Source organism: Zeugodacus cucurbitae, chromosome 6 (assembly GCF_028554725.1).
Source record: "Zeugodacus cucurbitae isolate PBARC_wt_2022May chromosome 6, idZeuCucr1.2, whole genome shotgun sequence".
In the NCBI taxonomy this organism is placed as follows: domain Eukaryota; kingdom Metazoa; phylum Arthropoda; class Insecta; order Diptera; family Tephritidae; genus Zeugodacus; species Zeugodacus cucurbitae.
Genome location: NC_071671.1, coordinates 34,118,459 through 34,132,391, shown reverse-complemented (window position 1 = coordinate 34,132,391; position 13,933 = coordinate 34,118,459). Strand labels below are relative to the sequence as shown.

Here is a 13,933-nt window from a genome sequence, read left to right as displayed (position 1 = left end):
CTGTTTGGAATGCAATTTTGATTTAGTTGGTTGTTAAGTTTAGCTTCAGAAAAGTTCCTTGGGGACTACGAAATCTAAACTTTGTTCTTTGTTGGCAAAAATTTGCTAAGCTTGCAATATATAGAAAACAATTTCGTCAATGTTACCCTCATTATCCTAATTTTTTTTATACAAAAAATGGAAAAATAAACTTCTTAATATATTATAAAAACGGCTCAATAACGCGAGCCATCCACATGATCATATTTTTCCTTTTTGTATAAAACTAACGACAAAAGTAAAATATCTCCATTGCAACAAATTCACTTTCACAACTATCCACAGCGAGATATTTTATTTGTCAAGAGCATTTTACTTCTTAACTTCTTAACAACTTATAAAGAAAAGAGCTTTTTATTTTAGACACAGAATACGAAATGCTTGATAAATTTCAATTTTTTACAAATTAGAAATTTGTTGAATTTGTAAAGTGCACAGAATAGAGCTGATGGTATATATTTTACTATACTAATTTCCCAAATTAATGTGTTCATGAATGAATTAAAGAATTTTCACATCGCAACTGCATCATCTAAAAATTGAAAATCGGTCGGACACTATATATATATGTATCATCCCTTTTAGTAACAACATCTAAATAACACTCATTTTCCGGGTGGTAGGAAATTCACCAAAACACTACTAGACACCGTAACTTTAAAAATTTCAAATGTATTCGTCTTTGTGTATTATTTTGAAGCTCAAATAAAGCAATTTTGCTGTATATGATATATGCAACTTGTACATACGAACTCATTATTTTTTCCTTAGGTGTCCGATAAATATTTCTATATTTTATTCATACAATATTAAAAACAGAACAAAAAACTTTGATCACACCTTCTGACCATGTAACAAGCGAATGAAAAATGTATACTACATTAACATGCCAATTTAATATTTCTTTTTAATTTATTTAAGATTGACAATATTCTTGTTATAAATCAAGAATTTTTGGCTGATTCACCCGGTTCAATATCTTTATCTAGAGGAGATCTAGTGGAAGTTTTAAAAACAGCTGAAGGCGATACGTTTTCGAGGTAGAATATAAATATTATATATTAAATAATTTAAAATGTATTAATTTTAGGGACAAATTACGTGACTTTAAACCTAAGCTTGACTCGAGGTACTACATTTTTCTCATATACCGACAAATATATTAAACTGATATTTTAACAGGTGGTATGTGAGATTGTTTGGGTCGACTGAAAATTGCAAAGAGGGATGGATTCCAACAAATATATTGGACTTTTCCAGTGATTCCGTATCAGTATTCGGGAATAAAGGAGAAGACGCAGCTTTTCGAAGAGTGTAAGTACCACCTTGCACATATATACACCTTTTTAAAAATAAATTAAATATGTGAAAGTATGAACAATGGAAACGTTCCCGCCAGTCAGAGATGAAGAAGAAAACTTACATTCTGAAGTATAAAGAAAACCGAAAGTAAACTACTGCTCAGCTGGAATACCACGGTATCGTGAGTTCACTTGTGCCAATCCACTATTTACAGTAATCCCCGATTAAGTGTCACTGCTAAACGTGTAACACTTTTGAGACACCAAAGCGGGGAAGGCTAAGTGCCTTTCAGCTCAAGTGCCTCGAGGTACTAACGAAACTTTTTCTCAAATACCACGATCTACTATTATCACAACGATAGCAAGACTTGTAAGTACAGTAATCTCCGCTTAAGTACCACTGTTAAAGATGTAACACTTTTGAGGCACTAAACCGGGAAAGGCACTATATTTATTCCGCTTAAGTGCCTCGAAGTACTTACCAAACTTTATGGAAAATTTAGTATACCGTCCCACGATTTCGGGGTTAAAAAGGGTATGGGCGGATAGAGAATATAGCTGCGGCAAACTTATAGTTTTGGAGATATCGCATTTGAAATTGAAAATTTGGCATATTTGATTTTGCAATTTTTCGATTTATAGTTAATTTTTAATTTATCTTATGCACTTATTATACACTACAATTCAAAGGGGTTCCATGTTGACAAATAATCAGTGTTGCCAGATATACATATTTTGCATAACTCGAGAACCGCTGCACAGTGGTTGCGCCCATAGGACAAAATTCAAAAAATTCATAACAACAAAAATTTCCGAAAAGTTACCAAATCGTCTCTAAAATGTCCAAGCTTCTTCATGGCAAACCGGTTTTTACTGCAAATCTAACGGGACATTCTAAAAATAGAATGCAAAGCGTGATCAACTGTTCAATTTTGTAGCGAAACTGCGCTAAGTTAGCTTTTCGTGAAAACAAAATTGAATTTCAAAGTGGTCAAACGTTTGCTAGAGAGGTCCGATTTTGATTATTTAAAAATAATTTTATTGTTGCAGGTATTTACTTTAATAAATTCATCTTGTGAAATTAATGTTATTGATTTATTATTTGTTGTGTATTTTTGATTGATTATACTCTTTTTGGGTTTTTTTAACGTAATTTTCATGTTTAAATAGACATTTAGTTATGTTACCCAACGATCCCCCCTTTATGAGTGTTATCAGTGTATTTGCCAATGTTTTAAGGTAATACAAATGTTAGGTGTAGCTGCCGATATTTGCCCATATGTTTATATTCGTGAATAAACTTAAGCTGTCGTCTTACTGTTGCTCAAATTTGGTTTGGTAGAACAAAGCATTAAAAACAAAGGCTACGCAGTAGAGATGAGAAAACTTAACATTTGTATTGGTTACATTTGCAAAAAAATTATTGCTTATTGGACTAAATACAATCGTTGTAAGGTTTCAATTGTTCAGTGGTTCCACCGTAGGCCAAAAATCAAAAAATCCATCTCTCGATTTTTTGACAAAATGTAAACCGATGGCCTCTAAATTGTCCAAACTTCTTATTTTCAAACCGGGTTTTCCCAAAAATCTAACGGTACTTTCTAAAAATAGAGTTAAACGCATGAACAATTGTATTTTTTAAAGCACATCAGACATTTTTTTTAATTCGCAGCAACAACGCACTTCAAATTGTTCTGGTAATTGTTCAGGTTAACGAATCAAGATTATTTTTAATGGCTTTTGAAGCTAAAAGTATTTATTTTAACTTGTGAAATTAATTAAGACTAACGTGACTAACTAAGACTAACATCTTCAATGTCTTCAATGTGTTTACATAAAGTTTTAGTTGTGTTCCCCCGCGATCCCCCCTTATATTTATTTTACATTGTCTTTACCAGAGTCTTAAGGTAATAAAAGTGTTAAAGTTAGGTGCGGAAATTTGCAGATGTAGAAGCAGACTCGCAACCAGATCGATCATGTTGTGATAGATGGACGACATGTCTCCAGTGTTTTTGATGTGCGTACGCTTCGTGGTCCCAACATCGACTCGGACCACTATCTTGTAGCAGCTAAGATACGCACCCGCCTCTGTGTAGAAAAGCGCACACGTCAACAAACACAAGGAAGGTTCGACATCGAGAAGCTGCAATCACAACCGACAGCCGAACGATTTTCTACTCGACTTGCACTCCTGCTCTCTGAGAGCACTCATCAGCATCTCGGTATAAGGGAGCTGTGGGACGGCATATCAAACTCCTTACGTACAGCTGCAACCGAAACCATTGGCTTTCGGAAAAGCCAAAAAAACAGCTGGTATGATGAGGATTGTCGTCCCGCAGTGGAGAGAAAACAGACTGCCTACCTCGCAATGTTGCGATCGACCGCAACACGAGCGGGATGGGAAAGATACCGAGAGCTGAAGAGGGAAGCGAGACGCATTTGCAGAAAAAGAAAGAAAGAGGCAGAAATGCGTGAGTATGACGAGCTTGACAAGCTGGCCGACAGGGGTAATGCTCGAAAATTTTACGAAAAGATCCGGCGACTAACTGAAGGTTTCAAGACCGGAGCACACTCCTGTAGGACCCCCAGCGGTGATCTAGTGGTTGATGACCAGAGTATACTGTGTTTGTGGAGGGAACACTTCTCCAGCCTGCTGAATGGCAGTGAAAGTACAACACCAGGAGATGGCGAACCCGATTCCCCAATCGACGACGATGGAACAGATGTTCCATTGCCCGACCGTGAAGAAATTCGAATAGCAATTACCCGCTTGAAGAACAACAAGGCGGCGGGGGCCGATGGATTGCCGGCCGAGCTATTCAAATACGGCGGCGAAGAGCTGATAAGGTGCATGCATCAGCTTCTTTGCGAAATATGGTCGGAAGAAAGCATGCCCGACGATTGGAATCTCAGTGTACTCTGCCCAATCCACAAAAAGGGAGACCCCACAATCTGCGCCAACTATCGTGGGATAAGCCTCCTTAACATCGCTTATAAGGTTCTATCGAGCGTACTGTGTGAAAGACTAAAGCCCACCGTCAACAAACTGATTGGACCTTATCAGTGTGGCTTTAGACCTGGAAAATCAACAACTGACCAAATATTCACCATGCGCCAAATCTTGGAGAAGACCCGTGAAAAAAGGATCGACACACACCATCTATTTGTCGACTTTAAAGCTGCTTTCGACAGCACGAAAAGGAGCTGCCTTTATGCCGCGATGTCTGAATTTGGTATCCCCGCAAAACTAATACGGCTGTGTAAGTTGACGTTGAGCAACACCAAAAGCTCCGTCAGGATCGGGAAGGACCTCTCCGAGCCGTTCGATACCAAACGAGGTTTCAGACAAGGTGACTCGCTATCGTGCGACTTCTTTAACTTGATGCTGGAGAAAATTATAAGAGCTGCAGAGCTAAATAGAGAAGGTACAATCTTCTACAAGAGTGTACAGCTCCTGGCGTACGCCGATGATATTGATATCATCGGAAACAACACCCGCGCCGTTAGTTCTGCTTTTTCCCGCCTGGATAAGGAAGCGAAGCGAATGGGTCTGGTGGTGAACGAGGACAAGACGAAATATCTCCTGTCATCAAACAAACAGTCAGCGCATTCGCGTCTTGGCTCCCACGTCACTGTTGACAGTCATAACTTTGAAGTTGTAGATAATTTCGTATACCTAGGAACCAACATTAACACCGATAATAATGTCAGCCTTGAAATCCAACGCAGAATCACTCTTGCCAACAGGTGCTACTATGGACTGAGTAGGCAATTGAAAAGTAAAGTCCTCTCTCGACGAACAAAAACTAAACTCTACAAGTCCCTCATCATTCCCGTCCTACTTTATGGTGCAGAAGCGTGGACGGTGTCAACATCCGATGAGACGGCACTAGGAGTTTTCGAGAGAAAGGTTTTGCGGAAGATTTACGGTCCCTTAAACATTGGCAACGGCGAATACCGCAGAAGATGGAATGATGAGCTGTATGTGTTGTTCGACACATAGACATAGTCCAGCGAATAAAAAGACAGCGGCTACGCTGGCTGGGTCATGTTGTTCGAATGGATGAAAGTGCCCCAGCTCTGAAAGTTTTCGATGCAGTACCCGCTGGTGGAAGCCGAGGAAGAGGGAGACCTCCACTCCGGTGGAAGGACCAGGTGGAGAAGGACCTGTCTTCACTTGGTATTACCAATTGGCGCCAAACCGCCAAAAGGAGAGATGCGTGGCGCACTGTTGTGGACTCGGCTATAACCGTGTAAGCGGTTTCTACGCCAGTTAAGAAGAAGAAGAAGTAATCGTCAAAATAATAATGGCCTTTGAATTAACTATTTTTAAGTTCAAACTCATTATAATTGGACTAAAAAAGCTTGGAAAGAAGGATAAACCATCTTTATTTAAATCTATGTGCGGTTTACTAGAGGATGCATTATAAGTTTTTGTTCTAATTATAATGGCTGTTGAAAATGAACTGTATTAAATTGGTTGATAATTTGCTTTTTTCCTACATGACTTTTTTATATGATATGTGGGGGTTGGATGGGGAAACTATAACGACAAATCATGTTCAGCTTGTTATCGCTTTCTTAAATGTTTTTACAAAGCCTTACTAAAAGTTTTGACGCTCTGACCATGACCATGAGAAGTATATTTGCGCATGATTGCCATATAATGGCAATTACAGTTCTATGGGAGCTATAGGACCTAGTAGTCCGATGGGGCCAATTTTTTTTTCAATATATTTAAAATAATTTTCTAGATTTTTGGTGAAAATTTCAAAGCGATATCTCAACGGGAAGTATTTATGTCCGCACCTTCATACAAGCCCAACCACTGTGCGCTGAACTGATTTCGCAAATTCTTTGTTTAGAATGTTTTTAGAGGTACCGGGATGGTTCTTACGGAGAGAAAAATTAGAAAAATTGCCTGAGAAAGTCTTAAATCCACATTTTTCTAATCACCCATACAAACAATTTGTGTCGTTAGTCTCGAAAAAAGTCGAGAAGGGCCAAACCGATCTGGCTAATTTTAGTTTTGAAATATTTATGGAAGGTTAGGGAAGGATTAGAAAGTAAGTATATATCGAAAAATTGTGAGGAAGATAACAAGAAGATGATTTTATTTTAATTGACAACAAAATTATTAAAAAAAAAAAAAAACAAAACAAAAAATAATAATATTATGAAAGTTGTCATTGTTGCTTTGTTAAAATATTTTTATCATTGTTCAATTGTATAAGGCTGTGTCGATAGCCCAAAACAATTTGTAACAAGTAGGGAAAGGCAACCAAACATTTTATACTCTCGCAATTTATTGATGTGATTTTATTACACACAATTTGAAATAAAGTCCAATAGAATAACGAAAATCAGCATATATAGTACATGAGGGTTGAGGTAATTCCTGAACCGATTTCACTTATTTTCAACACCCAGTTATAATGGGAATAGGGGCAACTTGACACCTGTTAGTAAGCAGACAAACGGCAATTAGGCCTTGAAATTACTCCTAAATTGCAAATCAACCAAACACCAGTCTGCAAAATCGCCAAAAAACAGGGGTATAAAGAAGATTTTCCAGATATTCAAGTCGCTGGAGGTACTGCACAGGACTTTAAAAGATTTACGCGACAACGAAAATATTTTTGGTGAAGTCATGATTCTGTTGGCAGGTGATTTTCGCCAGACTATTCTTGGAATAAAGGAGTTGCCTTTACGCCGCGATGTCTGAATTTGGTATCCCCGCAAAACTAATACGGCTGTGTAAATTGACGTTGAGCAACACCAAAAGCTCCGTCATGATTGGGAAGGACCTCTCCGAGCCGTTCGATACCAAACGAGGTTTCAGACAAGGTGACTCACTATCGTGCGACTTCTTTAACCTGATGCTGGAAAAAATTATAAGAGCTGCAGAGCTAAACCGAGAAGGTACAATCTTCTACAAGAGTGTACAGCTCCTGGCGTACGCCGATGATATTGATATCATCGGAAGCAACAACCGCGCCGTTTGTTCTGCTTTTTCCCGCATGGATAAGGAGGCGAAGCGAATGGGTCTGGTGGTGAACGAGGACAAGACGAAATATCTCCTGTCATCAAACAAACAGTCGGCGCATTCGCGTCTTGGCTCCCACGTCACTGTTGACAGTCATAACTTCGAGGTCGTAGATAATTTCGTATACCTGGGAACCAGCATCAACAACACGAACAATGTCAGCCTCGAAATCCAGCGCAGAATAACTCTTGCCAACAGGTGCTACTTTGGACTGAGTAGGCAATTGAACAGTAAAGTCCTCTCTCGACGAACCAAAATCAAGCTCTACAAGTCACTTATCATTCCCGTCCTGCTTTACGGTGCAGAAGCTTGGACGATGTCAACATCAGATGAGACGACACTAGGAGTTTTCGAGAGGAAAATTTTGCGCAAGATTTATGGTCCTCAGAACATTGGCAACGGCGAATACCGCAGACGATGGAACGATGAGCTGTACGAGTTATACGACGACATTGACATAGTTCAGCGAATAAAAAGACAGCGGCTACGCTGGCTAGGTCATGTTGTCCGAATGGACGAAAACACTCCAGCCCTGAAAGTGTTCGATGCAGTACCCGCCGGAGGAAGCCGAGGAAGGGGAAGGCCTCCACTCCGTTGGAGGGACCAGGTGGAGAGCGACCTGGTTACACTTGGGATCTCCAACTGGCGCCGAACTGCAAAGGAGAGAGACAGGTGGCGCACTATCGTCGATTCGGCTATAACCGGCTAAACGGTTGCAACGCCAATCACATACATACATACATACATTCTTGGAACAACTGTTGCTGACGAACTAATCACTTTCCTAAAATCATCTAATTTGTGACGACACATAAAGAATCGCCAATTAACAAATAACATACGAGTGTTTTTCCAACAATATCATACAGCGATTGTAGAAATAGTTGGAAATGGTAGCGACGCAGTTGACACCTCGATGGATTAATAATATTTTTAACGGGTTTCTGTCACTTCATGACCTCGAAAGAGGAGCTTATTCATCGTGTTTTTCCTGACATGAAACCACAATATAATTAACATAAATGGCTGATTGAATGACCTATGTGGTATTAAAAACCGAAGATGTCAATGATCTCAATGCGACAATTTAGGATTCTGTTCCAGGAAAGTTGACACAGCTACAAACCAGGATGACGTTGTCAATTATCTCACAGAATATTTAAAATTGATTCGACTATGACCTCTCACTTTGCAATTAAAATTAGAGTAAGTTGTCATCATGCTGTGTAACCTAAATCAACCTCGACTTTGCAATAGAACAAAACTGGCTATGGAGACGGTAATCAATATCGTCATCGAAGCAATCTTGGCTTGGTCAACTTGCAAATTTGCTAATTTGTTACATACTTAAATATACGATAAAATTCAAACTTTAACAAATTATTATGATTAATTTCAAATATATATAGCTATATTGAAAAAATTACTAATGTAATGTATATCTTAGCCACAAAAACGTGTGGCTCAGTCTGCTAGTTATAATATAATTTATAGAAAATGTGTAAAGTGTAATATATTATATTAAAAAAATATACAGTGAGAATTGACGTGTTACAAATTGTTAATAAATGCGAATATCTCTAAAACTATAAGTTTACGGCAGTATAATTGTATACATTTGTTAGCTGGAGAACCTCCTCTATCCGTCCATACCTCGAAATCGTTGGACGGTATACTAAAGCCGACTCCAAACTCTTTCTCAAATACTTCGTTCTACAATTATTTTTTAGAATGGAAATCATATAAATTTCGTATTACAGTGATCCCCACTTAAGTGCCGTTCCCGCTTAAGTGACAATATTTTGCTGCATTGTTGTTTCTTCTCTAAAATTTACATATAAAATTCCCCACTTACTAGTTTTTTTTTTACATTTTACACATTGAATGCGCTGAGTATTGTCAAAACGAAAACATATACATAGTTTTGTAATGTTTTTTTATATATTTATTGTTATTAATAAGTATTTTGACTTTCATTCTAAAATAAAAATTATTAAATCGATTTATATGCGAAAAAGGTTGGTAAGTACCTGGAGGCACTAAGTCTCTCAAAATCTTGCATGTTAAGAATGGGCACTTAAGTGGGGATTACTGTAATAACAAAAATACAAAATAAAAAACATTACAAAAATATGTATATGTTTTCCTGACAATGCTCAGCGAATTAAATGCATAAAATAATAAAAAGCACTTGAAAGGGGAAAATTGTAAATAATTTTTATTTGTGGCTTAAATGTTACAGGCATTTAAGCGGGAAAGGCGCTTAATGGGGGTGTTTATATGTAAATTTATAGAAGAAACCGCGATGTAGCAATATAGGCACATAAGCGGGAAAGGCACTTAAACGGGGAGGCCCTTAAGAGTAGCTCAATGTATTTAACTTTCAGAGCCCAAAACAGAAGGTTTCATATAATGTAAGCCCATCAAAAAAATTGTTTCCCAAAGAAATTGTTTAAAACTTTTTAGTATAGCACTTCATTTAGAGAGCAAGATATGTAAGTTCGTTAACCAACCGTCTAAGCGTAAAGTTGAAATATGTGATTAATACTCTGATCGTGTAAAACGACCCACGTGGAAGGGGTACCCCGCTCCTCTCCCATCAATACCAAAAAAATGCGGAAATAAAACCTCTTGGACCAAAATTTTGTGTAGTAAAGACTGAGAATAAACAGTGAACAGTGAACCCATCGACGGTACATGCGGGCAAGTTGACATGTGCAAAAAAATCAGAGGTGATGATATTCTCATTAAAATAAAGAACCATACATAAGCTCAGAAACTCGAAAAACTAAAAAAAATATCCCCAATTTACAAGTAAAAATAATAATGCACTATAATCTGAATTTCATCAAAGGCGTTGTCTATTGCAATGACCTTCGTGGAATACCCAAAAACGAAATCTTAGATGAACTTAAAGCGTGAGTGAAGTGCGTAACACAGCTCAACACTTATCGAAACCGGACTCATAATATTCACCCTTTCAACGCTTTTACTACCTGACACGATTACAATCGGTTACACATCCGGCCTCTCATTCCCCCTACCTCTACGGTGCAAAAATTGTCACTGTTACGGCGACATCACTAAATATTGCAAAAATCAAAAGCGCTACTCAAATAGCTCACACAGATATCACACTTCACCGGACTCAAGTGAAAAGTGCCACTACCCATCCGCCTGCCATAACTGCAAAGAAAACAGCACCCTACTTCAGAAGCTGACTTCAAAAGACCTTGACATTCTCACTATGGAAGAGTAAATGTTCTTACAAGAACATTTTCATCTTTTTCTTTTTATTTATATATGTACGTATTACTGCTTATTATCTTATATGTATATATAGTTGGCGTAGGAACCGCTTTAAACGATTATAGCCGAATCCACCAGAGCGCGCCACTCATTCCTCCTACTTACTATTATTATCTTACTACCTTTATATTTATCACAATTATTTAAGTTTTAATGCAACACGCTAACATGTCACTTACTACTATAATCTTAAGGGTACACAAACAAGTAGATCGACTTACAACTACTACTGTTAAAATCACACACTCCGAAATTTGTTTCTCTCCAAGAAACACACATACAAAACGACCCAAATTTTCCAATATGTACCTGCCAACTACTATTTATACGCGTACGGCGGCTCTACACTTCTTACTCACAACTTTTTGCAACATAAACATAAACTCTGTTGTAAATAACTTTGACGTTACGAACGTTATCATATAATCTAAGATGAAATTCATAATCAGCTCCACGTACATTCCACCCAATACATCAAATTCCAAATTCTTAACACAATTCTTACTAACACTCCTAAACAACGATTTGCCTACCCACTACTGCACCCACCACACATTCACAAACATCGACCTATCAATTCGCAAACAGAGTCGCAGCTCTTCGACAGTGACCATTTCCCAATAATATTCTATCTCTTCCCCGACAATAACACTGAAATAGCCCCGAAGCCAATCTAACCTAAGCAAACTGTGCACAGTTTCACTTCATAGCAAGCTATTTTCGTAACTGTAGACCGGTTAGCACAAATATCAACAAAGAAACCTTAAACATACACAGGATCTCACTTCAAGCTGCCAATGATTCCAAACCCTAAACATCAAGCAAAACAAAATATATAGTCCCGTGGTGGAACAACACACTATAAGAACTAAAAATAATAAAAAACACCATTGCAATAAATTAAAAAGAAACATCACGAACGACAATATAATTCAATACAAAAAGGCTCAAGCAAAATCTAGGCGAAACCTAAAGCTGGCAAAAACAGAGTCTATTAGCCAATTCACTTCAAATATTAACCCTCACCCACAACTAGGTATAGTATGGGAAACTATTGGCTCCTTCTGCGGTCTAAAACCCAGATTGTCAGTTCATTGTATCGATACGCTACTCTTCAACGGAAATACAATTACATAAAAAGCGGATATATGTGTGTAATTTGATCGAAAGAAGCACAAAACAGTAACTTTTATTAAACATTTCAGCAATGAAAACAATACACCCACAAAGAGACATTCACCTTAATACCCAGCCAATCTGCTTCCTTTATCGAAAAAATATGCTATTTGGAAAGGCAAAATACCCGGTCTTGACCGCATATCATACCTACGGATGCAAACGATGAATCGATGTTTTCGCCAAAAAGCATCGATGTCTCGAATCTAAAAACATCGATGCATCGATGTCACTTTCAACGATGTTTTAAGTCGATGTTTTATATAAAAATTTGACTTCACACTTTTTCGGGTATTAACTCGAAACCCTCTATTTGGATACGATTTATTACAGTGAAATTCGATGTTTTTAAAATACGGAGAATTTGTTAAGGGAATGTGCGCTTGGACAATAATGCGGTTACTTTTATGATTAATTTATACAATTTAATTCTGGCGTAGGCTACTGCTTTAGATCAGAGATTCAAATTATTGCATTTTATGGATGCTACGGCTAAAAGAAATACTTTTTTTTCTTTCATAAAAATTCAAAGATTCGCGCTGATACAACGGAATATCCGGATGAGTGTGAAACAGAATACTCGTTTGATATCTGGAACCAGAATAAACATTTGGTTCACCAAAAGGTGAAATGTAAGCTGTCAAATTTATCTACACTTACAGGGACGGAAGGTTGAAGAGAAAATGTATCTCGGCTGTTACCTCTACCAATCAGGAGCCAATAGAGTTTGGGTTGACATGAATACTGTGTTTCCGGAGTTGTATTAATAGGCTTATTAATATTTACACATTGTGGCCACTTCAGTGCCGAGTAAACCACCGTTTTCTAAACCCAGGGCAACTATCACGTAAAAGTAAAATTGAAATTCTGTTATTTATTGAGAAAAAACTTTAACAGACATATAATGATAAGTGAAATAAAATGTATCAACATAAGACGTACTACATTTCATTTATTTATGCTATTTATTTCTGCTTATGTATCCCTTAGCTTTTCACACTTAATTTAAAATAAGTTTAAAAAAGTTCAAAAATACATCGATGTTTCGATGTTTCAATGGCCGATGTTTCATTTCATGATGTTTGCATACCTAATCATACCAAATGGGGGGTGAACATTCAGCCATTTTCGCGACGGATGAGATTTTACACAGATATACACCAGATTAAGTACTAATGAAATTAGCGCATTAACTCATGAGCCAAACAAATTAGTGCAAATGAGTACTAATACTAATATCAAAAATGACTAAGACTCATTTTCACGAAACCAAAAAAAAAAAAACTCATAGTATTTCTACACTGCCGTCAATTTATGACTCAAACGAGTGTATAGTAACAATTTGATTTTACTTATTTATTCATTGGTCACAATGAAAATAAACTTGAATGAGTTCGGTACACTGATCGGAACGAGTGGAATTGTGACTTCGTAGCTGAGCACGAAAGTTAAGATACCCAGTGAGAATTTTGTCACATTAAATTTTTCATTATTTCATTGAATATGCATTTTCGTGCGTCTTTATTCATTTACAATATTTTAATATTAAAAGAAATATATTGGAACCTAAAAGTATTAACTTTACTGTCATTAAATAACTTAAAACATTAAATGTAATACACAATATCAACGAACAAAACACATCGTTAGTCAATTCCCACAGGCCACATTTGCCTAGCGGCGGCACAGACTTCGTCAGTTTTACTTTGATCATATTCGTATCACGTTATTCATTCAGCTATTCTCTTGGTGGTTTTTGGTGGTATGGCTCATTTTGGTTTAGCTTGACTGAATTATTGTCTCATGAGACAATTGAGCACTTCAACGAAACGTATCAAGAGAAACTTACTCATTATTCATACTCTGGCTTTGTGTGCTGTGCGTAAATGTTTTAGTGGATATTAGTGTTTGATGGGTCTTGACTTATATGCACTAATACTATTTTTTATGTTACTGAACCAATTACTCAAAAAATGGAATAATTACTGTTCTCTGATATATACCGCGTGTATTCTTATAACATATGTATAGTATCGCAGTCTTTGCATGGAAATTCGTTCGT

General features: G+C 37.1%; 1 protein-coding gene across 1 annotated transcript in view; it reads left to right on the top strand.

The window, feature by feature from the left end:
- The first annotated feature begins 963 nt into the window (after nt 1-963).
- Nucleotides 964-13,933, top strand: part of LOC105218719 (obscurin) — a 369,888-nt gene continuing 356,918 nt past the window's right edge. Inside the window, exons 1-3 of the mRNA XM_054232816.1 lie at nt 964-1,079; nt 1,130-1,168; nt 1,222-1,353. The gene's annotated coding sequence lies outside the window, so the exon portion shown is untranslated. The remainder of the gene's footprint in view (nt 1,080-1,129; nt 1,169-1,221; nt 1,354-13,933) is intronic.